Source organism: Chelonia mydas, chromosome 8 (assembly GCF_015237465.2).
Source record: "Chelonia mydas isolate rCheMyd1 chromosome 8, rCheMyd1.pri.v2, whole genome shotgun sequence".
Lineage (NCBI taxonomy): Eukaryota > Metazoa > Chordata > Testudines > Cheloniidae > Chelonia > Chelonia mydas.
In genome coordinates, this window is record NC_057854.1 from 105,847,913 (window position 1) to 105,873,798 (window position 25,886).

Genomic DNA, 25,886 nt, shown 5'->3' on the forward strand with positions numbered 1-25,886 from the left:
GTTTCTCCTCCCTTGGGGTTCACACCTCAACTGCTAGAAAAGGGCCTCATCCCCCTGATTGAACTAACCTCGTTATTCCTAGCCTGATTCTTGCTTGCATATTTATACCTGTCTCTGGAAGTTTCCACTACATGCGTCCGACGAAGTGGGTGTTCACCCACAAAAGCTCCTGCTCCAGTATGTCTGTTAGTCTATAAGGTGCCACAGGACCCTTTTACAGATTGTTGTAGTAAGCCACGAGTCCAGTGTCTCCATTCAGTCCATGATTTTTAGTATCTAGCAAAGTTATGAACTTAAGCTTCCAGGCTCGTCTTTAGAAGGTTTTGTGCAGGTTTCCATTGAGATGAGGCCTGATGGGGTCTGGCCGATTATTCAATGGGTCAACGAGGCCTGTGCCCAGGAGCCCCAGCCAACTGGGGGGGCCCTGGAAAAATGGGCGCCCCAGCAGAAATCTGCCAGAGCCTGGAGTCCTGGCAGAAGCCTCAGAGCAGGCAGGGAACACCCCAGCATCCCAAGCTGGGGGCCCGGCAGCGCCATGCTGGAGGGTCAGGGGAAGCCCCAGTGCCTGGACCCTGGCTTCGGCCCTGGAATTGGAGGAGCTCTCACTCCCCACCACGGCCTCAGGGCCACAGTGTGGGGACAGAGCTTCTCTGGCCTTGGGGCCGCAGTGTGGGCAGGGGGCAGAAAGGAGCAAACGAGTTGTGGGCTGCAGTGGGGGAGCGGCAGAATGGGGCAGGACCATGGGCAAAACAGGGGCAGGGCCACGGGAAAGGGGCAGAATGGGGTGATGCTGTGGGCAGAAGGGATGGAATGAGGGAGGGACTGCAGGCAGAAGAGGAGGGGAGGGGGTCCCCATTTGATGTGGCCCAGGGCCCCAGGAAACCTTAATCCACTTCTGCTGATAGGTCAGATACAGAGTGATCATTTTATGAAAAGCGTTCACCCACAGGTGACAGAGTGTTCTGTCTTTTATCATTTTCATGTGTGAGTTCATCTGAGAGCTCAGTGATTTTCTAGTTTCACCCAAATAGTTGTTATTGGGGCATTTAGTGCACTGGATGCAGTACACCACATGTTGTGACAAGCAGGTGTAGGATCCAGTGGAGATATGTCTGTCCGTTTTGGATCTGCCGTTCTGGCAGGGTCTAGTGCCACTTTGAGTTGGTGTGTCCTGGTCTGTAGGGACATACGTGTTAACTACTTGTGCTAAACAATCTGTTCCACCTTGTAGGTAGCTGTGACACTCTGAGTATGTTTCTCATACCTGAAGAAGAGCTCTGTGTAAGTGTGAAAAGTTGTCTCTCTCACCAACAAAAGTTGGTCCAATAAAAGATATGACCTCACTAACCTTGTAGTCCTGGACAGCAATATGTACAACCTGGTGCTTTAAAAGGGCCCCTTTGTCAAAGCTGAAAACTATCATAAGCAAAACTGAGGGGAAGGAAATATTTAAACATGAAAATGTGAAAATTTGGAGTTGTTTAGGAATGCTTTATTAGACTTTCAAAAAACACAATTCTGCAAACATAAGGGTAATGAGGGGTAGTGGCAGAAGCAATTAAAAATAAATATTTAGCAAATAGAAAAGCTGAGACCAATGAGTACCAATACAAATTAGCACCTAGGAAACATCTTTAGCTTCCCTTATCAATTGTCTGTATCAGTGAAGGATTAAGGATAATAAGAATGAATTCTTTTAAATATATCAGAAACAAACCAAATCCTAACAATGGTTTGCATCTGATTCCAGACAAGGATGGTAAGATTGTCAATCATGATAAAGAAAAAGCAAAAGTTTTCGGTATATATTTCTGTTCTGTATTTGGAAAGAAGCAGAATGATGTATTCATATCTTAGAGTGATAATTGCATGCGTTCTATTCCGTCAGTTACTCGAGAGAACGTTAAACGGGAGCTAGTAAAGGGACACAATCAGTAAAGAATTAAAGGATGGTAGCATAATTAATGCCAATCAACATAGCTTTATGGGAAATATGTCTCGTCAAATAGATCTGATATTTTTTAAAAGAGCTCATAAGTGTGGTTGCTCATGATAACACGGACAGAACAGAGTGTTAGGCGGGAAGGTGTTTTAATGGCTTCCCTCAAGCATGTCTTTGATCTGTAGAACAATCAGAAATTAGGACACCCGTGGACTGTAACCAACCACCTTTCATTCAGGCGCACTGGAAGGAGCAATTAAATGACGCTTTGTGTCCTGCCACAAGGCGGGTTGGCGGGGGGTAAGATCTCTTATGGGACCATCTCCTGCTTTTGAGCTACACAGAGCTCACCTTCAGGTCTTTGTGTCGTGGTAGCTGAAGCAACAGGGAGCTGCTGCCCGGCCCAAGGCGCTGAATCACATGGCAAGGTGGGCGGAGGCTATCCCAAACAGGAGCTGGGAGCAGCTGCGTGCCTCAGGGTGGGAAAGGGAGGAAGCGAGCAGCTAGCAGGAGCAGTGGTGTGCATGGCCCAGGGGGATGCAGGGTTAGAGCTCCTGGGGGCATGGGAATGCAGGCTTGGCGTTCTGAGCAAGGGAACTGCCTGCCCTGTTCAGGGAACAGGGCTGTGTAGATTCTGTGTCCACGAACAGCACTGCACCAAAGCACTACCTGGCTCCATCGCTCCTTTCCGCTTCTACGGCAAGCAGCCCACAAGGCCAGGAACGTTGGCTCGCCCCTCTGGCCAAAAAGGGGTAATACTTAGGACTGAGTCAACGGCTCCATAACAGTCTGCGTGACAGGCTGACTTAAATAACCAGCACTCTACAACATCAGTGTAGCCCATATCAAATGGATTAAAAACTGTGTAACTGATCGATCTCAAAGAGAGACCAGGTGGTGGTGGTGGTGGTGGGGGGGGGGTGATATCTTTTATTGCCCCAACTTCTGCTGGGGAGAGACAAGCTTGTGAGCTCCACAGAGCTCTTCTTCAGGCCTCAAAAAGTAACTGAAAATGGGGAACCATCCTGCAGGGGTGGATCTGGTGAGGGGCCACAGGGCCCTGGTCTCGGCCCAGGGCTATGCCACGTCTTTACCAATGATCTGGAGGAAATGATGCAATCATTGCTGGTAAAACTGCAGCTGGCTGACTTCCTTTTGGAGCGGCAAATGATGGAGTCAGGGCAGGTCTACCGGGTAGTCACTTGGAAAAGGGGCTCATTTGAACAGCATGCATGTTAATGGAGCCACATGCAAGGTCGGGGGTCTAGAAACAAAGACACTGATAAGATGGAGGGCTGCATGTGAGAATGTGAGGACGTGGAAAGGACACAGAGGTCAGAGTAGCAAACCAGGTGAACATGAGCTCCCAGTATAATGCTTTAGGTCATGGCTTGTCTGCTCAGGGAGATTACCGGCATAGCTATACTGGTGTGACTGGGCTGGTAGATTTCCCTGGATCGACAAGCCCTAAGAGGTTGACTGCAATCCTTGCACTATTAAGCAGGGGAATCTCGAGGGTTATCACTGCCATATACAGCACTCGGGAGACTGTTACTGGACACTGTGTCCCCTTCACAGAGAGCTGCGAGAAGGGTCTAAGGTCTGGAAACCCTAAGCTTTGCCGCAAGTCTAAAGGAGCTCAGTGTCCTGAGTCATCCAAGTGACCCTCAAGGTCCAACAGCAGAAAGTGCCCACATGGGACGAGATTTTTTTTTTTAACAGATGGGTTTCAATCTAGCAAACACAGGACACATGAGATCCAAAGTTGGAAAGGAGCTGGAATGTTTCCACAGTGAGTGTGAATGAATGGCACATCGTCTAGGAGGTTTGTGGTGGATTCTCCATCGGTGGCAATTCTTAAATCAAGAGTGGATTTTTTTTAAAAGAGCGGGCCTAGACACAAAGGAGTTATTGCTTGCTGCGGGAGCAGGCCCAGTGCTGCTGGGACGGAGGCTGGAGAGCTGGCACCTGCCTGGTGCAAAGCAGAAGCAAGTCCCCCTTAAGTGATTTCTCCCTGTCCTGTCCCACCTCCCCAGCTTGCCCTGCTAATATGGGGGGGGCAACTGTTCTGCTAAGCAGAGGGTAATGGAATGGGGGTTTTGGTTACCTCCCTAGTGCCTCTGATGTCCCCCAACCTGCCACCCTGCCCTGGGCCAATCCACCCCTGTCAGTGGGCACCGCCCTCGTGGAGATGCACACACAGGCTGCAATGCCCCTCTCTGAATTGCCCACCTGGCCCCAGGTTGCTCTGTCCGGTGGAGATTCCACAGCAGGAGCCAGAGACCCCCTTTCCTTTTTATTATGCTGCCTTCCCTTCCGGCAGCTCCAGCCTGCAGAGCAAATCCATGGGAGAGGCGGCTCAGGGCAGCTAAAGACTCTCAATGAGACGATAATTGCTCTGGTAATGACAGCAAAGCCCTGATGCTGCAGATAAGGAAACAGCTCAGCTTTTACTCCCTCTGCATCTTGCTGGGATCATTTGTCCTGCCTGGCCACATGCTGCCCTGCAACCCCGAGTGCCAAGCCCAGTGTGGGGCGGGCCCAAGCCCTCTGATGTCCTGGGTTTCGCCAGCAGTGGGGAGCTACAGGGTCTCCGCCCCTAGGCCTGGGGGGAGCTCTGGGCACAGTTTGAGGGAGCAGGGGCGGCGGTGCCAGTCCTGGCAGCAGGGGACTGGGGTCAGGCCTCTCCCCAGCAGCGGCCAGTGTCAGTTCAGCACCCCCGGGGGTCACAGGGGCTGCTGGGCTGTTCCCAGGCTGCACAAATAGCAAGCGAAGGCGACACGTGCAGGGTATTTATAGAGCGGTGTGGGTGGGCACTTCCCCCCACCAGCATGGCAGCAGCCGCTCCCCGCCCCACAGAGCCAGAGATGCTGCAAAGCTGAAAGGAGCTTGGACTCCACACCCACCCAGCCTGACCTGCGTCCATGGCTCCCACCCAGCGATTCCTGGCGCCGTCTCGTCATTCCTGCACCATTCAGCCGCCAGAACAGCCGCGGCCAGGGACAGGGTGGGTATCAGTGAACTGCACCAAGCCTGCCGTCAGGCTAGAACCCGGAGCCTGCTGCCCCGGCCGCTGGAGCCAAGGGAGACTCTCCGCTCCCTGCCACAGTGTGGGGCTGAGGAGCGACGCAGTGAGCGGGCTGGGGAGGTGTGCGTGTGCACGCACACACACACACATGCACACAAACCCCTCTACAGAGAGCGCGCGAGGAGCTGTTGTCACTATTCATACTCTGATTTTTAAATTTCCCAGCTACCCCTGATCTCTGGGGCGGCATGTGCTGGAGGCTAAGGTACAGGGTGACCAGATGTCCCGATTTTATAGGGACAGGCCTGATATTTGGGGCTTTTTCTTATATAGGCGCCTATTACCCCCCATCCCGTTCCGATTTTTCACACGTGCTATCTGCTCACCCGGCTAACGGGCCAGGAAGAGCCCTGGCCAGGCCTTGCTCGTTACCAGGCTGCTGCCATGAACTGCCCCAGCCAAATGTGACTGCCCAGCGAGCAGGGGCCCGGCTGGCACAGTTCACCTCTGCCCGTGTGTGTGTGGGGGTGGTTACCAGAGACAGGGCCCAGAGCTGCGCCCCCAGCCGAGGGACCGGTTCGCAGGGCCCCGTCCTGCACAGGGGGAGCTGCAAGGCGTTCGCAGCCCAGCCCCAGAGCCTGCTGCACCGGGGCTGGAGGAGCCGACGAGACACCGGAACCCCCGTGGCTGGGCCAGGCCTGCCCAGGGCCCACCGGCCAAGAGGAGGCGAGGCCCCCACCTGTGTACGAGCAGAGCAGCCCCCACCCCCCGCCACGGGGCACAGGCTGCAGCAGCGTGGGGGCCCTGGCATCAGGCAGGGCCAGGCCACAGCCATGTCAGGGTGGCAGGACGGTGCCCCGCCGCGAGCTGGCAGCCCACCACGCTGCACCCCACTCCAGCGTGCCGCATTAATGAGGCACTGATTGAGCCAGGGATTAATTAATTCGAGGCATCATTAATTATGAAAGCCCCTGGAGCCTGCAGGCGGGAGGCTGCGGCAAGGCCCTAGTGCCTTGCAGCCAGGGGCACGGCTGTAGGGTTGCCAACTTTCTGATTGCAGAAAACCAAACACCCTTGCCCTGCCCCCTGCCCTGAGGCCCTGTCACTGCCCCGCCCCTTCTATGAGGCCCCGCCCCCTCATTCCCTCTCCCCCGCCCTCTGTCGCTTGCTCTCCCCCACCCTCGCTCACTCGCTCATTTTCACCCGGCTGAGGCAGTGGGTTGGGATGTGTTGTGGGGGGAGGGCTCCGGCTGGGGGTGCTGACTCTGGGGTAGGGCTGGGGATGAGGGGTTTGATGTGCAGGAGGGGGCTCTGGGCTGGGACAGGAGGTTGGGGAGAGGGCTCCAGGGTGGGACCAGAAATGAGGGGTTCGGGGGTGCAGGAGATGGCTCAGGTCTAGGGCAGGGGGTTGGGGCATGGGGAGGGGTGTGCGCTCCGGATGGTGCCGACCTCAGGTAGCTCCCGGAAGCAACTGGCACGTCTCTCTGGCTCCTATGCACAGGGGCGGCCAGGGGGCTCTGTGCGCTGCCCGCGCCAACAGGCGCCTCCCCCACAGGTCCCATTGGCTGCCATTCCTGGCCAATGGGAGCTGCGGAAAGGGTGCTGGGGGCGGGAACACTGCGTAGAACCCCCTGGCTGCCCCTATGCCTAGGAGCCAAAGAGACGTGCCAGCCGCTTCAAGGAGCCATGTGGAGCCGGGCAGGGAGCCTGCCAGCCCCGCGACAACTGGACTTTTAATGGCCCTGTCAGGGGTGCTGACCGGAGCTGCCAGGGTCCCTTTTTGACTGGACGTTCCAGTCGAAAACCGGACACCTGGCAACCCTAAGCACAGGGAAGGCCTCGTGTGAGGGGCTTGGGCCAGGGCCTCATGGGGGCAATGGGGCACCCAGAAGGTGATGGAGAGTCAGTGGAGGGAAGGGGCAGGGATGTCTGTGGGGGAGGGAGCAGCTGGGACGATGGGGTTCTGGGGGTGCGTAGCAGTAGAGAGTCAGGGAGGGGGCATCGGGGTTGATGGGGTGTCTGGGGGGAGGGGCAGCGGGGGGACTGACATTGGCAGGTGGCCGAGGTGCTCACGTGGGGTTGGGGTGTGTAACCACTGCTGGCCCCATGGGCCCTGCCTCCCGTCTCTGGGTTTGCAGCAGGGAGTTGGGTTTTGCTTCTCTGGAGAGCAGGCTGGAACACCGCTGCCCCTCGCCCCCCTCCTGCAGGAAGGCCCTGGGCGTGGGGCTGTGCCAGTCACTGGGCTCCAGGCATGGGGTGCGTGGTGTGGGGCGAGAGTGCCCTCTGGTGGCTCAAGTGGTGCATCCCACAGCGCATGCCCCGACGATTCCCTGCCGCTGAGCCTTCCGGGCTCTGGTTGGGACCTGCCGGCCCCTGTTGTCACAGCTGGGGGCTGGCAGGCCTACCCGCTGTTACCTGCGCACATGAGGGCACCCCACCTTTTCCCAGTCCATAGGGCTCCAGGCGAAAAGCACCTACCCTTACCCGATCTGTAGGGCTCAGGGCCATACCCAATACATAGGGCTCCGGGTGTATACTACTTCTGCAGGTTTGCAGGACCTTTCACCAGTGAAAGAGCCTTACACAGTAATATACGACATAACCCCTATTTATTAACAATCACCAAAAACAGACAGGTTTCAGAGTAGCAGCCGTGTTAGTCTGTATCCGCAAAAAGAACAGGAGGACTTGTGGCACCTTAGAGACTAACCAATTTATTTGAGCATACGCTTTCGTGAGCTACAGCTCACTTCAGACTGCACACGCTGCACATACAGTGCTCACCACTCCCAATAAGACAGATGAACTTTTCTTGATGGCCAGTCAGGATCAGTCCACCTGGGGACTCCAGTTTCTGCACAGTGTCACTGGCAGAGTGTTGAGGTCTGACAGCTCTGATCTTTGGGGCTGTGTCTTGGAGTTGGTTCCCAAAGAACTTCCTTTTGGACCCCAGTTTATATAGGAAAATTGGAATCCTTTTTAGCTATACCTTAACCAATCATTACACTAAAATTTTACGAACCAATCCTAACATTGTAACAAAATTCTCTAACCAATCCTACCCTATCACTTTAATTAATTTACATCTCGCAAAATTTGTTAAGTAACAGATAGAAACAATTAAAGAACCAGACAGAGACCATACAGATAAACAATAGAGAAGTGGCGACCATAATGACAGAACAATAAAGAAAGGAGGTTTCAGAGTAACAGCCGTGTTAGTCTGTATTCTAAAAAGAAAAGGAGTACTTGTGGCACCTTAGAGACTAACCAATTTATATGAGCATAAGCTTTCGTGAGCTACAGCTCACTTCATCGGATGCATACTGTGGAAACTGCAGAAGACATTATATACCCAGAGACCATGAAACAATACCTCCTCCCACCCCACTCTCCTGCTGGTAATAGCTTATCTAAAGTGATCATCAAGTTGGGCCATTTCCAGCACAAATTCAGGTTTTCTCACCCTCTGCCCCCCCCCCCCCCCAACAAACTCACTCTCCTGCTGGTAATAGCCCATCCAAAGTGACCACTCTCTTCACAATGTGTATGATAATCAAGGTGGGCCATTTCCAGCACAAATCCAGGTTTTCTCACCCCCCCACCCCCCTATTACCAGCAGGAGAGTGAGTTTGTGTGTGTGGTTTTTGGAGGGGGGTTTGTACCACACGGCCGCAGCGCAATGAGCCGGGCCAGCCCTTCCAGCTGTGCCCCGCCTGAGAGCATGCAGGAGAGGGATGCGATCAGCCAGACGCTGCCCCAGACCCCAACCCGTGACATGAACTGGCACCTGGGGCAACTGTTGTCGCGACGAGCCAGCCAACCCAGAGCATCCATCTGAGCCTGACCTGCTGCCTGCAATCCTGAGAACAACACAAGCCGCATTTCCCCTCCTTTATGCGGGTCTCTTCTGTCAAAAGCAGTGCAAGTGTCCATCCTCCGCAGCTCAGAGCCGAGCAACCAAACTAACACTTCCAGCCCACCAAGAAAGGTGGCCCACAAAACCAGACGGACTGGGCTCCTCCCAGGGGTTTGGTTCCGTTGTTTTATAATCATTCCGTTTCCATTACGTGCCCTGACACTTGGGTTAGCTCCTTTCCCTTGCATGCACTACCTGTAAATCTCCAAACTCGAGGGTGCATTTCTTCGGGTCTCTGCCTTGGGCCAGGCGGAGGTCTCTGGACACCAAACCCCGACTCCTGTGTAGCATTGGACCGTGTCAGGGTCCCATTAATCCCTTTGACGCTGGGCCCCTTCGTCCCATCTGACTTAGAGCAGCAGCACCTGGGGCGCAGAGCCGCCCCCTTGGGACGCTCAGCCCGTCTCAGGCACCCTGCTCTCACCGGTCGGGCAGTAGTGGGCCCCGTGCGGCATGGTGCCGGCAATCCAGCCTCACCAACATCCAGGACTAAATTTGCCAGACACTTTTAGCCTCTTTCCAAGGGTGACCATATTCCCTCTGCCGAATACGGGGGCTGCGCTGACGGACCAGCAGGGGGAGCGGCCAGCTCCATGCACTGCATCTTTGCCATGCCACCAGCCTTGCACACCCACCCCCATCAGCGGCCACTGGACCCCCCCACTCACCACTGGTGGGCAGGCAGCTGGTGAGCAGCGATCTGGCCAGCAGCAGGACCCGCCAGTACTGATGGGAGGGAGACAGAAAATACGGGACAATTTGCCCATTTTTAAGAAAAAGTCGGGACACCTTCAGGAGGGCTTAAATACGGGACTGTCCCTTTAAAAACAGGACGTCTGTCATCCTACTCTTTCCCAGGCACCCAGAACAAAGCAGGGCAACGGGGCAGCAGCCCACCTGTGGGTCGCATCATTCACAGAGTGGGGCGGGAGGAAGGCCAGGCCTTGTCCCTTCTCCCAAGCAGCACCCCACCCAGGCTTGGGGCAACCTGCCAGAGCTCACCAAGAAGTTCCCTCCTCAGCCACGGCTAGGTCCCTCTGGCCCCCTGCTGCCCCCAGCAAGGCTGAGTGACAGAAACGCTCCTGCACTTGTTCCCCTTCGCCTCCTCCCCAGCCCAGCGGGGTGCTGCCGTGACCCAGCCCTAAACACCAGTGGCAATGGGTTGCAGCTGAGCGGGGCCTGCCATGTCCATCCTGAGCAACACAAACGGCCCCTTTCAGGAGAAGCCCCAAAGCTGGCACCCCTCCAGCCCCTGAGCAGGGTGCTCTCCCTCTACCTGCCAGCAGGTATCTGATGCGCTCAGTGAGTACTGATTACACGGATTTCCAGTTAGTCACTGATTACAGTTCCTGAGAGCTGGCCAAGCTGCTAGGCCCAGAAAGAGGCACAAGAGATTGAAGTCCAATAGTGGGTTGGGGACCCCGGCGTGCACGGCTGAGGGCGAAGCTATCATTAGTTTTATTACCATGAGACGTAAAAACACAAATGTTCCAACCCACAAGACAATAGAGCTGCAGAGCCAGGACTGAAGCAGACTGATGGAGCACGTTAGGCATGTCAGTATTGAGTGAGAGTCCTAGGCTTCTGTAAAAACTTGTGCAAAAAAATCCAGTGTGGACTGAAGGCCATTTTCAGCGTGCACAAGGATGGCACAAACATCAAAAATATGGAAGGCCTCATGCATTTGCGTGTCGTCCTTTTGCAGGGCCGTGCTAATCTTCTCTGCAGGGTACCAATTTTAGTATCTGTGCTGCCACCACAAATCACCATTGAGGGTCAGACTTCGGAGACAGCCGAGCACTTCTGCTACCTCGGTAGCCAACTCTCTCAAAACACCGACAGTGAGATCCAGCACAGGACCCAGTGTGCAAGAGCTTCCTTTGGGAAATTGCTCCGAAGCATTTTCACGGCCCGTGACAGGACACCAAGACCCAGGTCTATAAGACAACTGTTATTCCTACACTCCTCTATGGATGTGAAAGAACTCAAATGAGAAATTGCGGAACTATTAACTATGGTTTGTAACCTGTCCTTTAAATCAGCTTCTGGTACCCAATGACTGGAAGATAGCTAATGTAACACCAATATTTAAGAAGGGCTCTAGAGGTGATCCTGGCAATTACAGACCGGTAAGTCTAACGTCAGTACCGGGCAAATCAGTTGAAACAATAGTAAAGAATAAAATTGTCAGACACATAGAAGAACCTAAATTGTTGGGCAAAAGTCAACATGGTTTCTGTAAAGGGAGATCATGTCTTACTAATCTATTAGAGTTCTTTGAGGGGGTCAACAGGCATGTGGACAAGGGGGATCCAGTGGACATAGTGTACTTAGATTTCCAGAAAGCCTTTCACAAGGCCCCTCACCAAAGGCTCATACGTAAGTTAAGTTGTCATGGGATAAGAGGGAAGATCCTTTCATGGATTGAGAACTGGTTAAAAAACAGGGAACAAAGCATAGGAATAAATGGTAAATTTGCAGAATGGAGAGGGGTAACTAGTGGTGTTCTCCAAGGGTCAGTCCTAGGACCAATCCTATTCAACTTATTCATAAATGATCTGGAGAAAAGGGGTAAATAGTGAGGTGGCAAAGTTTGCAGACGACACTAAACTGCTCAAGATAGTTAAGACCAAAGCAGACTGTGAAGAACTTCAAAAAGATCTCACAAAACTAAGTGATTAGGCAACAAAATGGCAAATGAAATTTAATGTGGATAAATGTAAAGTAATGCACATTGGAAAAAATTACCCCAACTATACATACAATATGATGGGGGCTAATTTAGCTACAGCTAATCAGGAGAAAGATCTTGGAGTCATCGTGGATAGTTTTCCGAAGACGTCCACGCAGTGTGCAGCAGCAGTCAAAAAAGCAAACGGGATGTTAGGAATCATTAAAAAAGGGGATCGAGAATAAGACGGAGAATAGCTTATTGCCCTTATATAAATCCATGGTACACCCACATCTTGAATACTGCATACAGATGTGGTCCCCTCATCTCAAAAAAGATATACCGGCATTAGAAAAGGTTCAGAAAAGGGCAACTAAAATGATTAGGGGTTTGGAACGGGTCCCATATGAGGAGAGATTAAAGAGGCTAGGACTTTTCATCTTGGAAAAGAGGAGACTAAGGGGGGATAGGTAGAGGTGTATAAAATCATGACTGGTGTGGAGAAAGTGAATAAAGAAAAGTTATTTACTGGTTCCCATAATATAAGAACTAGGGGCCACCAAATGAAATTAATGGGCAGCAGGTTTAAAACAAACAAAAGGAAGTTGTTCTTCACTCAGCGCACAGTCAACCTGTGGAACTCCTTGCCTGAGGGGGTTGTGAAGGCTAGGACTATAACAGGGTTTAAAAGAGAACTGGATAAATCCATGGAGGTTAAGTCCATTAATGGCTATTAGCCAGGATGCGTAAGGAATGGTGTCCCTAGCCTCTGTCTGTCAGAGGGTGGAGATGGATGGCAGGAGAGAGATCACTTGATGATTCCCTGTTCTGTTCATTCCCTCTGGGGCACCTGGCATTGGGCACTGTCGGCAGACAGGACACTGGGCTGGATGGACCTTTGGTCTGACCCAGTGTGGCCGTTCCTATGTTCTTGTGTTCTAACCTGGGTGACCTATCGACAGCACTTCAAGAATCTGGAGAGGTGTCACCAACGATGTCTTAGGAAGATCCTTCACGTCAAGTGGTCGGCCGTGGGCTCTGTTCCGCTGGCCCTCGTGATCCGCATCCCCTGCGTCTGAGGGAGGCTGGCAGGCCTGGGTCCGGCCTGCCCTGGCCAGGAGCAGGCGCCGTGCAGAGACTGAGAAGCCTGGCTTGGCCCAGCCCTGCCCCCCCGTGGCTGACGTGACGCTGGACACAGCCAGAGATGGGCTAACATGGTGTAACCCTTCGGCCTGGCGTAGTCAGCAGCAACAAGGGCCGGTTCCGTGTCCTGGGATTCCCCTTCACAACACAAAACAGAGCCAGCTCGAGCCCCCACCCCGTAGCTAAGATAATGTAACACAGCCCCAGGCACCCCAAGAGGCCATACGTCCCCTCTCGCACGCTCCCGATCTGTGCACAACAAAAGGGTCCTTTTATTCACAGGGAGCCAGAGCCCAGCCTGTTGGGGAGCCTGTGAGCCTCAGAGCTGACTGGTTCTCCACAGTAGGGGCTGAGCTGACACAGGTGCTGCTCATCGCTCTACCACAGCCACTTGCCCCCCAGCTCTTTCCATCCCCAGAGGACCCCCAGCCCACCTCCCTGCAGCCATGGCCTCTCAGGATCTGCTGTTTCCAGCCCTGACTTTGGCTGAGCCTGTCTGTTCCAGCACCCAGGCAGGGGGTGCGTCCCGCAGCCATGCCGGTGTGGGCACAGGGCACAGCTGAGGGCCAGCGCGAGAATGCCTTGCTGCTGTGAGCCGCGCTGGCTCCTCCGAGGCGTGGAGTCAGGCACGGGCCTGGGATCCAGACGTCTGGCCGTGCGTGGCTGGAATGTGCCAGGCCTGTTGACTACGGTCGTTAGTCTGGGGCATCTGCCTGGCAGCATGGCAGCTCTAATTAGCCAAAGTGCTCTGTTCCTTGCAAGCCCAGTTCTGCACGTGAACTGCAAAGCCCTAAACCCGCTTTGCAATCAGCATCCCTGCCCGGCCCTCCCAGCTCTGTGCTTCCTGCCAGCGCAGAGCAGCCGTGGCCTAGGCCCCCTTGGGATGCAGCTGCCTCATCAGAGCTGCTCAGTGGGGGCCCAGCTGTGGGTTCAGTCGGCGGGCAACTGGGGTGGGTCTCAGGCCCCTGGGCTTGAGCTGAATGCTCCAGCGAGGTGCTCACGGGGCTCAGGCCAAGGACAGGGGTGAGGTGGGCACAGCCTGGGGAGGAGAGCTGTGATCAGAGAGAGCTCCTCAGTCGGCAGCTGGACGAGGTCAATGGCTGGAAGGTGAACAAGACAGTTCAGATTGGGACTGTCACAAATTACACATGGATTAACAATTGGACCAACTCTCCCAGGGACATGGTGCCTCTCCAGCATGCAGGGCCAGATTCCCGAAGGGCGTCGGTGCACAGCTCCCGCTGTGGGCGTGCTCAGAGCTCCCCTGGGCCGAGGCCCCGTAGGCTCCCTTACGCTAGGTGGGGCGAGGAGGGGGACCATGGCTGCCCCCATCACTCCCTGGGAGATGCCCCTCGGCCTGAGGGGAGACGGGCTTTGACCAGGGCTCCGCTACCTCTCGGCTAGTGTCCTCGGCGGGGGCTATGGGGCTCCCTCAGGCTCTCTGTTGACGCTACTCCCTGGCACTGACGCAGGGGGGCGTCTCTCAGGGCCGGGGCCAGGAAGGCCCAGTGGTGCCACAGCGGATCCCAGGCCAGGAGATGGCTAGGCTGGCAGCCATGTTCCTCCCCCCTCTAGCATCTTTCAGTCTCCAGGACTGTCAGTGCCCCCAGGTCTCTTTGAGAGGACCCCAAAAGGGGAGTGGGGGGTGGGTGCAGCAGCTCAGCCTCTCGTTATTTTCGTCCACTCCTTAGGCCTGATTTCCAGCACCCTAGTTCTGGTCCATGAGTTCCCAGTCCCCAGGCACGTTGTACCACACGTCAGTGTGAGTATCACTCACTCGCCCAGTTACGTTTTCCGGGCCCAGCATCACTCCATCGCCTGCCGGGGGCGCTACAGCTTCCGCTCATGCCGGGGAGCTCGCACGCTCTGGCCCAGCGGCTCTTTCATTGTGTGTCCACAGGGAAACAGCTTCCCCAGGAGCCTGGGGGAGTCCCCGTCTGATTAGCCTCTAGCCCAGGGCTTGGGGCACGCTGTTCAAATCCCTTCTCCCCGCAGGCAGCACCACAGGGACAAACCGGCCGCCCGCCTCCCAGGCGATGCCCTAACCGCTCTGAGCCGGGGTGTGTGTGTATGTCCTGGGCCCCAGGCAGCAAGAAAGGAGCCCACAAATCCTGGCCCCAGGGATGCCCGGGGCCTGCCACTGCCTCCCTGGGCTGCTCCCTGGGCCCAGCCCCAAATGGAGTGTCAGAATGCAGACTCACCCATCCGCCTCGGGGCCTGGTGCAGGGCCGGTTCCAGCTCCGCCCGGTGTGTGCTCCTGCGACGCCAGCCCGTCTGCCCCAGGCTCTGTGCCCCTGCGGGCTCTTGCCGGTCGGGGAGGGATGCCGCCCTAGCTCAGGTTACGGTCACGCAGGGCTCTGTGTTGGGGCAGTTGTGAGCACCCAGCTGAGCTCCTCACAGGAGGGGCAGGGAGCTGGGGAACTGCCGTCCCACCCTTCATCTTCTGGTGCTTGATGCACCCCCTGCATGGGACAGTGGCCCGGTTAACGCCCACCTTCCGGAGACGTCATCATAGAACTGCAGCTTTGCCAAAATCCTGGGCCTTGCATGCCTCGAACACAGCTCAAGCTGAACCCTGGCATGGGCCGGTGGCCGCCTAGCTGCATGCTGAGCCGAACGTCGGCGCAGGCCACCGGCCATGACGGGTTAAAACGCAGGCGGCTGGAGCATCACCAGCACGTGGCTCGCGGCTGTCCTGGGATGCAGAAGGGTCGGCTCATGCAGGCCCTGGGAATTGTGGGCTAGCACTGGTGACTACCAACGCGTGCACGAGCTGTGGTGTCAGGCTCCCCGGGGGTGGGCGGGGGCTCCCTGGGGGCATGCACAGCTGTGGTGTCTGGCGCCCTAGGGCCGGGCGGGGGGTCCCTGGGGGCAGGCACAGCTGTGGTGTTTGGCGCTCTAGGGCCGGGCGGGGGGTCCCTGGGGGCAGGCACAGCTGTGGTGTCTGGCGCCCTAGGCCGGGCGGGGGGTCCCTGGGGGCATGCACAGCTGTGGTGTCTGGCACCCTAGGGCCGGGCGGGGGGTCCCTGGGGGCATGCACAGCTGTGGTGTCTGGCGCCCTAGGCCGAGCGGGGGCTCCCTGGGGGCATGCACAGCTGTGGTGTCTGGCGCCCTAGGGCTGGGTGGGAGGTCCCTGGGGGCATGCACAGCTGTGGTGTCTGGCGCCCTGGGGGCCAGGCGGGGGGTCCCTGGGGGCATGCACAGCTGTGGTGTCTGGTGCCCCGGGGGTGGGCGGGGGCTCCCTGGGGGCAGGCACAGCTGTGGTGTCTGGCACCCTAGGGCCGGGCGGGGGGTCCCTGGGGGCATGCACAGCTGTGGTGTCTGGCGCCCTAGGCCGGGCGGGGGGTCCCTGGGGGCATGCCCAGCTGTGGTGTCTGGCTCATTAGGGCCGGGCGGAGGGTTCCTGGGGGCATGCACAGCTGTGGTGTCTGGCGCCCTAGGGCCAGGCGGGGGGTCCCTGGGGGCAGGCACAGCTGTGGTGTCTGGCGCCCTGGGGGCCATGGGCTCACAGCAGCCAGGCAGGAGGCCGGGCCGAAGTTCAGAGCCTCAGCATTGGTGCCACTGGCAGGAAGCCCCCGTGGAGCAGGGCTCTGGATGTTGCTTGTTTGTGGCAAGGAGCTGAGGCTGGGCGGTTCCTGTTAATTTGTCTCTGCACTAACCCCCCCGGGATGTGCAGCCAGAGACGCTACATGCTGCCACGGCCCGCGATCAATCTCTGCTCCTGCTCGATGAGCCAGCACGGCTTGCTGCTTTTCTTACTGTGCCGCACAGACACTGGCTCGTGTTTTACACCTGCCACTTCTCAGCGTGGCCTCACCAGCCCACCTGGTTGGCTGAAAAATGAAGCAGTCACGTGGGTGGACGTCTCTGCTATTAACCGGAGCCTCTGGCCCTGACTCAAGCCGCTGCCTGCGTTTAGTGCCCCAGCTGGGAGTGCAAGACGCGTCAGGACCTGGCTCACTTCTCAGAGGAATTTTGCCTTATTTGAAGTTGGAAAATTTTCTGAGACCCTGCACAAGGCTCCTGGATGCCTCAATTACGCAGCCTCATTCTGGTCGGCTCCGGTTCTTCAGGGCCAGGCCCACGCCCCCAGCATGGGGCCCTGGCTGACGTGGGACGAGCCAGCCAGGGAATACAGACAAACCCACGCGGTGCAGGGAGCTAACCCAGCCGACGCTGGTGTGGACTGAACGTTGCACTCAGCCTGTGGTCGGGCACTGGCGCGAAGGGTCAGCTCTCCCCCAACCCCGCACTGATGACTATTCAAACTGGCCAAAGGAAATACTTCTCCATTTACTGCATAATCAGACTGTGGAACTCACTGCCTCAGGAAGTCAAGGCCAAGCATTTAGATTTGAGGATGGACTGGAAGAATTCATCTTCCTCTGCAACTTCTGTTGGAGGCAGGACGTGGGCTAGCCGGGTCTCCAGTCTGCCAGTAACTATGTTCCTCTGCCACTCATTGGGGAATTCAAAGCAGCCTTTGGGGGAAGATTGCCCTGTGTTTGTTCAGTGTTGCTGCTCCCTCCTGGAGCCTGGGCCTCACTCCACCCCACCTCGCCTGCTGCTTCAGGCAGCCACAGACTTTGTGAGCTGCCAGGACCTCCCACAGGCAACAGTGTTTTGCTTGGCATCTTTCTAAGGACGCCCTCTGCTCCATGCCCTTCATTCTCCCCTCAAACCTTCCTGTAGCTGCCACACCTGGGAGGGGGAACACATCAAACCCCACCCAGGGAACGAGTTCTTGTCCGACTTGCTTTGCCCCATTGATCCAGCCCCACTGAGCACATGGGAAATGGCAGTGGTGGCAATGGGCCATAACAGAGGTGGGCTCTCCTGGCTTGGCCCAGAGGGCTGCTGTGCCCATGCCCTTGCAGAGGGCGGGATGGGAGCAGTTGCCCCAGACCCAGAGCAGGTTCTGGTTCTGGAGGGGGCAGGCCCCTTGGCAGAGCTCTGCCTCCCTCTCTGTGGCACCACGAAGCAGCTGGGCTGTGCAGCGCGGCGGGCCAAGCACGCAGGTGGGAGGGATCTGCTGACAGCATGATTATAGCGTCTGATTAAATATTTGTGCCGAGTGACAAAGCCCTGGGCTGGCTGGGAAATCACTTCCCACCAAGGTAGCTGTTAAGGGGCTGACTGGCACCCAGATTATAGGGGTACAGGGGAATTGCTCAGAGCTGACAAACCTGTTGTGACAAACACACGCTTTGAGCGTAAGGGATGCAGCTCTGCTGCCGCCTGGCGAGGACAATGTCTGAGTGTCAGCGTTGCCTGGGAAGTGCAATATCCCGCTCCCGGACAGCCCCTCCCAGCAGAACTGCTGTGCCATGCACTGCCGGGACAGCCAGTGCTGGGGTTCCCACACGGCCCACATGGGACCTCAGCAGGGAGCAGGACAGTCCAGCAGAGGAGCCTAACCCACCCAGTGGGCTGCGCCTACGGAGTGGCAGGCAGCAGGCATTGCCTATGGACAAACCCTTCCCAGACAGTGGCTTCACCCAGGCTGGCGGGACCCTGCACCCCCACTGAGTGCCTTGTAGGCCAGGTGCGCCTCCTGGGGCTGGTGGGGAGCATGGGGCCAGGGCAGGGCACAGAGCTCTGCAGGAACATGCTGTCCCCAGCCCACTCCAGAGATGGCAGCTGCATCACGACCAGCTGCAACTCCCTCCTGAGCCCTCAGGCCAGGCCAGGCCAGGCCAGGCCAGGCCAGGGAGTCGTCCCGCCCCACATCTCTCCTGGGTGCTGCAGGCTCCATTCTCCTCCCCATGTGGAGCAAATGGGAGATGGACGGCTGCACAGAGAGCCGTGACCAGCCGAGCGCATCTGAGCTCCATGACAGGAGTGGGGCGAGCCCAGGGGTGGCTCTCAAGGCCTGCTGGAAAGGAGGGGTCTGACCAGTGCAATTCCTGCAGAGAGGGGCCAGCGCAGGAGGATAGGGCAGAGACATCTGATGGTGTCTGTATCGAGCAGTCTTCACCAGCGCAGCCAGGGCAGTTTTGTGCCATGCCGTGCCAAGTCCTGGGGTCACACTGGCCGGGGTCAGGATCCCGGCAGAGGCCGGTGACACGGAGCCAGTTTGCTTCTCAATAACCTTGCCAAGGCAGGGCTGGCGTGAGCCAATCTGGGACCTGATGCTTCATGGCTCTGCCCCGTGACCCACCCTCTGTTGGATTGGCAGGGCCAGAATTCCCTCAGAGCAGTGGGTCTTGGAGATCACACCCCATGAAGACACATGTGTGGCTGCCGGTCTCAGAGCAACCGTCGCGGGCTCCCTTGCAGACCCAGGCAGACGTCACAGGACAGGTTACAAAGGGAGCAGCTCCCACTCTCAGAGCAACCATCACAGGCTCTCTGCAGACCCAGGCAGACTTCGCAGTGTGCGCTACAACGGGGGTGGCTCCCGCTGTCTGAGCGACTGTCGCAGGCTCTCTGCGAACCCAGGTAGACGTTGCAGCACGGGTAATGACGGGGGCAGCTCCCGCTCTCAGAACGACCATCGCAGGCTCTCTGGAGACACACGCAGACGTCGCATTGCAAGTATCGACGGGGGCGGCTTCCGCTCTCAGAGCGACCGTTGCAGGCTCCCTGCAGACCCAGACAGGCATTGCAACATGGGTAATGACGGGGGAGGCTCCCACTCTCAGAACGACTGTTGCAGGCTCCCTGCAGACCCAGGCAGGCATTGCAACATGGGTAATGACAGGGGCTGCTCCTGCTCTCAGAGCGACCGTTGCAGGCTCCCTGCAGACCCAGGCAGGCATTGCAACATGGGTAATGACAGGGGCGGCTCCCACTCTCAGAGCGACTGTTGCAGGCTCCCTGCAGACCCAGGCAGGCATTGCAACATGGGTAATGACAGGGGCTGCTCCTGCTCTCAGAGCGACCATCGCAGACTCCCTGCAGACCCAGGCAGATGCTGCAGGTAATGACAGGGGCAGGTTTTTCAAGATTTAATCACAACCATGAGGGCCAGAAAAGGACTTTTTGGGACACGAAAGCTGTGATGACGCCAGGCACTGGGCCCTTGCTGCAGGCCAGCAGTGCCTGTCCCTCAGGCTGGCCCCATGCCCAGCACTGGGCGGTCGGGAGTGACCGCCGTTCAGGAAAGCCACTGGTGCTGTGGGCTGGAGTCTGGGAGCAGCTGGCTCCTGTGTGTGGCAGGGCCTGAGGCTGCCGTCTCTGCAGGGATGATGGTGATTCCCTCTGGCCAGCCAGGAGGGGCTCACTATGCTGCAGGCAGCGGTGCAGGTCCCATACAGCATCTCCAGGCCCTGCTCTGTGCCCATGGCTGGTGTGCGCTTGCCACGCTGCTCTGGCCTGGCGTAGTCCTGATTTACCTGAGCTCCGTGTTAGCAACTTGGGAAGAGCCAACATGGGGAGGATGGAAGCCATCAGGCTTCATAAGGGTCTCGTGGGTGCAAGGACGAGGCTGGGCCTTTCCAGGGCGAAAGGGGAGCTGCTGTTCATCTGGGCCCAGCCCAGCCGCAGAGCCCAGAATGTCACCCCAGGGGTGCCACAGGGCCCGCCCCACCCACAGGGCCCAGCCCCAGCACGCTGCCCTGGGCAGCCGCACAGTGCAGCCTCATGCCCCAGGCTGTGCTAAGACGGACGAATACCCCTGATGGCCAGGCCAGGTGGGTCGAGTTGCGGGTCCCCTGCTCAGAGAAGCGAAGGGGTCCCCGGGGCCCGCGGCAGAAGGACACCGCAGGGGAGATGGAGACGCGTGGCAGAGAGATGGAGACAGACTGGGACGATGGACGGATGGCGAGTCAGCCCAGTGCCCGCCCGCACAGCGTGCCTGGCCAGCGGTGCTGCAGGCTTGTCTATGCTAAGCGGCTAATTGAGAGCTTTGGAAGTGCAGCTGGGGGCCGGAAGGGCGTTCAGCTGCAGGAAGATTCTTCATTAATATGCCGGTGGGTTGGCTGATCAGCCGGCAGTTTAATGAAGGCCTAGCCAGGGCCACAGCTGCCTCACTGGCCCCAAAAGCAGCTAATGAGTCCCTGTGTCTGCATCCGAAGGCTCGTTAGTGCTCTCTGGGGGGACTGTGTGAGCTGGTGTCACGGCCTGAGGGGGACTCACGGTCCTGCATCCCCACTTCCTGCGATTCACTGTGATGCTCAGCCAGCTGGTAAAACAGGTTTATTAGAGACAACAGGAACACAGTTCAAACCAGAGCTTGCAGGCATAAACAGGATCCCTTAGTCAGGCCCTTCTGGGGGGCAGGGAGATTAGACCCCAGCCTTGGGGCTCCCTCCTCTTCCCCAGCCAACTTGCCAAAACTAGAAACCGTCTCCCCAAGCCGTCTCCCCAAGCCTCCCCCCAGCTCCTCCTCCAGCCTTTGTCCAGTTTCCCCAGGCAGAAGGTGTCACCTGGCCCCAACCCCCTTCCTGGCTCAGGTTACAGGCTCAGGTATCTTCCCTCGGGTGAAGTCTCCCATCCCCAGTGAAACTCCCCTGCAACATCCCCAGGTCAAATCCGCCCCCCGCCCTGCTGCGTCACAGATGGGCAGAGGAGACACGGCCAGGGCAGAGCACACACCCGCTCAGCCTGGCTGCTGCAGCGGCAGCCGGGGCTGTGCTCTCCCCAGCCTGGGCCTGCAGCCAGGCTGGGGCTGCTCTTCCCACCTGCCCCACCTCCCGTGGGCACCAGCGCAGGGCACATGCCCCCAGTGGCTGAGAGCTGCTGGCCCCATGCCGCTCCCAGAGAGCGAGCCAGGGCGGCACACGCCTGCTCTGTCAGCCCATCTCTACCCATGCTGCTGGGGTCCTCCCAGCTCGCGGAAGCCAGGAGGTGAGACCCAGTGAGCAAACCAAGCTTTGCTGTGACATCCCTCCTGCAGCCGGCCCTCGGCGAGCAGCCAGGGGGGCACAGGCAGCCCGGGGCCAAGGAAACAGGCCAGCGCTCCCTGGACTGCCAGGGGCTGGGCAGAGCCTGCGCTACTGTTTGCCTGGTGAGGGCTGAGGACACACCGGACAGAGACTGGGACCTCGAGCTGAGTGGAGCCCAGACCCCTCCCCATCCAGGGACCACAGAGAGTGATGAGAGAGGAACACTGCCTCTCTCAAACCCTGCAATGCTGCCCTCCAGCCCAGGGCCCCACACAGACCCCATTACCCCGCACGCCACTCTAGGCTCCCCTCCCCTCCATTTCCCCCATGCCCTGCTTCAGCCCACATAGACCCCATTCTCCCCCATGCCATACCTGAACCCCCTCCCCTCCCTTTGCCTCTCAACCATTCTCCCCCCATGCCATGCTGGGGCTCCCCTCCCCCATCCCATGCCAGGGCTCCGCTCCACCCCCTCCCATTCCCTCTCCATTCCCCTCCATGCCACGCTCCAGCCCACACAGACCCCCTCCCCCCATTCCCTCTCCATTCCCCCCATGCCATGCTCCAGACCCCATTCCCCCCATGCCATGCCTTTGGCTTATGCTTCGATTGGCAGCTCTCTGGGGCAGGGCGGTCTTTCTGCTCTGTGCCCACACAGCACAGCGGGGGCCTGGCACCTAGGTGCGCTGGGATGAGACAAATAACAGGAGACAATCACAGACAATACGGCTGCTCTGCGAGTTGCCTCCTATGCCCTGATGGCTCTGCCCCACCTGTAGCAGGGCTTTTGCTTCACAGAGACCCCAGTGGAGCTGGCAGGACCTGACCCACTGGCAGCCCTTCCGTGTAATGGGGAGAGGGAGCCCCCAGGGTTAAGTCCTAGCCATTCCAGCAGATGAATGGAACACAAAAAAGAAGCTTACAAGAAGTGGAAGCTTGGACAAATGACCACGGAGGAGTATAAAAATATTGCTCGGACATGCAGGAGTGAAATCAGGAAGGCCAGATCACACCTGGAGTTGCAGCTAGCAAGAGATGTTAAGAGTAACAAGAAGGGTTTCTTCAGGTATGTTAGCAACAAGAAGAAAGTCAAGGGAAGTCTGAGCCCCTTACTGAATGAGGGAGGCAACCTAGTTACAGAGGATGTGGAAAAAGCTAATGTACTCAATGCTTTTTTTGCCTCTGTCTTAGAATCATAGAATATCAGGGTTGGAAGAGACCTCAGGAGGTCATCTAGTCCAACCCCCTGCTCAAAGCAGGACCAATCCCCAATCAAATCATCCCAGCCAGGGCTTTGTCAAGCCTGACCTTAAAAACTTCCAAGGAAGGAGATTCTACCACCTCCCTAGGTAACGCATTCCAGTGTTTCACCACCCTCCTAGTGAAAAAGTTTTTCCTAATATCGAACCTAAACCTCCCCCACTGACTCATGAACAAAGTCAGCTCCCGGATTGCTGCACTGGGCAGCACAGCCTGGGGAGGAAGTGACCAGCCCTCTGTGGAGAAAGAAGTGGTTCGGGACTATTTAGAAAAGCTGGACGAGCACAAGTCCATGGGGCCGGATGCGTTGCATCCGAGAGTGCTAAAGGAGTTGGCGGATGTGATTGCAGAGCCATTGGCCATTATCTTTGAAAACTCATGGCAATCGGGGGAGGTCCCGGACGACTGGAAAAAGGCTAACGTAGTGCCCATCTTTAAAAAAGGGAAGAAGGAGGATCCTGGGAACTACAGGCCAGTCAGCCTCACCTCAGTCCCTGGAAAAATCATGGAGGAGGTCCTCAAGAAATCAATTCTGAAGCACTTAGAGGAGAGAAAAGTGATCAGGAACAGTCAGCATGGATTCACCAAGGGCAAGTCATGCCTGACTAATCTGATTGCCTTCTATGACGAGATAACTGGCTCTGTGGATGTGGGGAAAGCAGTGGACGTGTTGTTCCTTGACTTTAGCAAAGCTTTTGACACGGTCTCCCACAGTATTCTTGCCAGCAAGTTAAAGAAGTATGGGCTGGATGAATGGACTATAAGGTGGATAGAAAGCTGGCTACATCGTTGGGCTCAACGGGTAGTGATCAATGGCTCCATGTCTAGTTGGCAGCCGGTATCAAGTGGAGTGCCCCAAGGGTCGATTCTCGGGCCGGTTTTGTTCAATATCTTCATTAATGATCTGGAGGATGGTGTGGATTGCTCCCTCAGCAAGTTTGCAGATGACACTAAACTGGGAGGAGTGGTAGATACGGTGGAGGGTAGGGATAGGAAACAGAGGGACCTAGACAAATTGGAGGATTGGGCCAAAAGAAATCTGATGAGGTTCAACAAGGACAAGTGCAGAGTCCTGCATTTAGGACAGAAGAATCCCATGCACTGCTACAGACTAGGGACCGAGTGGCTCGGCAGCAGTTCTGCAGAAAAGGACCTGGGGTTAGAGTGGATGAGAAGCTGGATATGAGTCAACGGTGTGCCCTTGTTGCCAAGAAGGCTAACGGCATTTTGGGCTGTGTAAGTAGGGGCATTGCCAGCAGATCGAGGGATGTGATCGTTCCCCTCTATTTGACATTGGTGAGGCCTCATCTGGAGTACTGTGCCCAGTTTTGGGCCCCACACTACAAGAAGGATGTGAAAAAATTGGAAAGAGTCCAGTGGAGGGCAACAAAAATGATTAGGGGTCTGGAACTCAGGACTTATGAGGAGAGGCTGAGGGAACTGGGATTGTTTAGTCTGCGGAAGAGAAGAATGAGGGGGGATTTGATAGCTGCTTTCAACTACCTGAGAGGTGGTTCCAAAGAGGATGGATCTATACTGTTCTCAGTGGTAGAAGAGGACAGGACAAGGAGCAATGGTCTCAAGTTGCAGTGGGGGAGGTTTAGGTTGGATATTAGGAAAAACTTTTTCACTAGGAGGGTGGTGAAACACTGGAATGCGTTCCCTAGGGAGGTGGTGGAATCTCCTTCCTTAGATATTTTTAAGGTCAGGCCTGACAAAGCCCTGGCTGGGATGATTTAGTTGGGGATTGGTCCTGCTTCGAGCAGGGGGTTGGACTAGATGACCTCCTGAGGTCCCTTCCAACCCTGATATTCTATGATCATTAACCCTTTGGTTAATGGATCATTAACCCATTTCCAGCAGCTCCCCCTGGAGCCTCAGGCCAAGCCCAGCAGAGGTGGGTCCCGTCACTCAGTGGGTTCCATCAGGCCAGTGCCCCAGCGTGGGGTCTGACAGACACTATCACTGGGCGCTGGCTGGGCACAGTACTGGGCACCCCACTCCCGCAGGGGGTCGCAGCTCCCAGCAGCCCTGACGCTGGCGCTGACGCTGCTGCCCCACCACCCCGGTCCGCTCTCTCCCATGGTGTAGTGCAGCCGCGAGGCCTCGCGGCTCAGAGGAGGCAGATGGACCGAGCGCGAAGCCTGCTCCAGTTAGTTAAGGGAAATAGCAAATTGCCCTAATTTGGCTGCCGGCCGTGCTCTGATTGACAAACGCTGGCCATCTGCTGAGCAGCCTGCGCGGGGAGGCAGCACGTGGCTCGGAGCTGCGGCAGCAGGGGAGTTGTGGCCGTGGCGCTTGTCTGGGAAGCTGGGCGGATCTGCATGCGTAACAGAGCCAGGGCTGCAGGCCCCCGCGAGCCAGGCGGGGTGAGAGAGGGAGCGTGGCAGGCAGGCTGCCCGGGAGAGAGCACCAGGCGCGAGTGGGCCTGGCTCCTCTGACCCCAGCCTGTGTGTTTGCCCTGTCAGTGAGGCCGAGGAGCCAGGGAAGGAGAGAACAGAGAGAGAGAGAGTGCACGGCGACCATTGCTTGTGTGTGTGTGTGGACGCGCGCACACGTGTGAATATGGCAACCAGCCAGGGTATGTGTGTGTGCACCTCTGTGTGAGCATGGCCACCATTCAGGATGTGTGCACACGCGTGTGTGTGTGTCAGAGAGAGATCTCAGGGCTGTCATCCAGTGTGTGTGCATGCTCGCTCACGCGTGTACATGTCAGTATGAGCTCAGCTACTAGGGTTGCCACCTTTCGAATTCCTAGTAACTGGACCTCGAGGCCCTGCCTCCACCCCACCTGTTCCCCCAAGACCCTGCCCCCGTTGCTCTCTCCTCCCCTCGCTCACTGGACCGTCTCCAGGCGCCTGCCTGCACGTGGGAGGTGGCCTGGCTGAGCCAGGGCTGGTGCCGCCCCGTGCCATGGATTTCGACCAAGGATTTCGTTCAGGTGCCGTTGAGGGTTGCCAGGTTCCCAAAAGCCAGGCATCTGGTATCTGGACACAGAAGCCAAAAACTGGATGGGTGGCAACCCTACTACCATCGATTGTGTGCACACACAGGGGGCGAGCATCCAGTGCATGTGTGTGCGAGAGCATGGCTAC

The 25,886-nt window shown here is 57.1% G+C and overlaps 1 long non-coding RNA gene and 1 other non-coding gene across 2 annotated transcripts; one reads left to right on the plus strand and one right to left on the minus strand.

Moving 5' to 3' along the window:
• The first annotated feature begins 27 nt into the window (after positions 1-27).
• On the plus strand, positions 28-25,886 carry LOC122461452. The gene is made up of 3 exons (XR_006283351.1): positions 28-223; positions 11,525-11,530; positions 25,876-25,886. It is a non-coding gene; the product is annotated as an uncharacterized LOC122461452 (long non-coding RNA).
• Positions 10,550-10,656, minus strand: LOC114019889. The gene has a single exon (XR_003564854.2). It is a non-coding gene; the product is annotated as a U6 spliceosomal RNA (small nuclear RNA).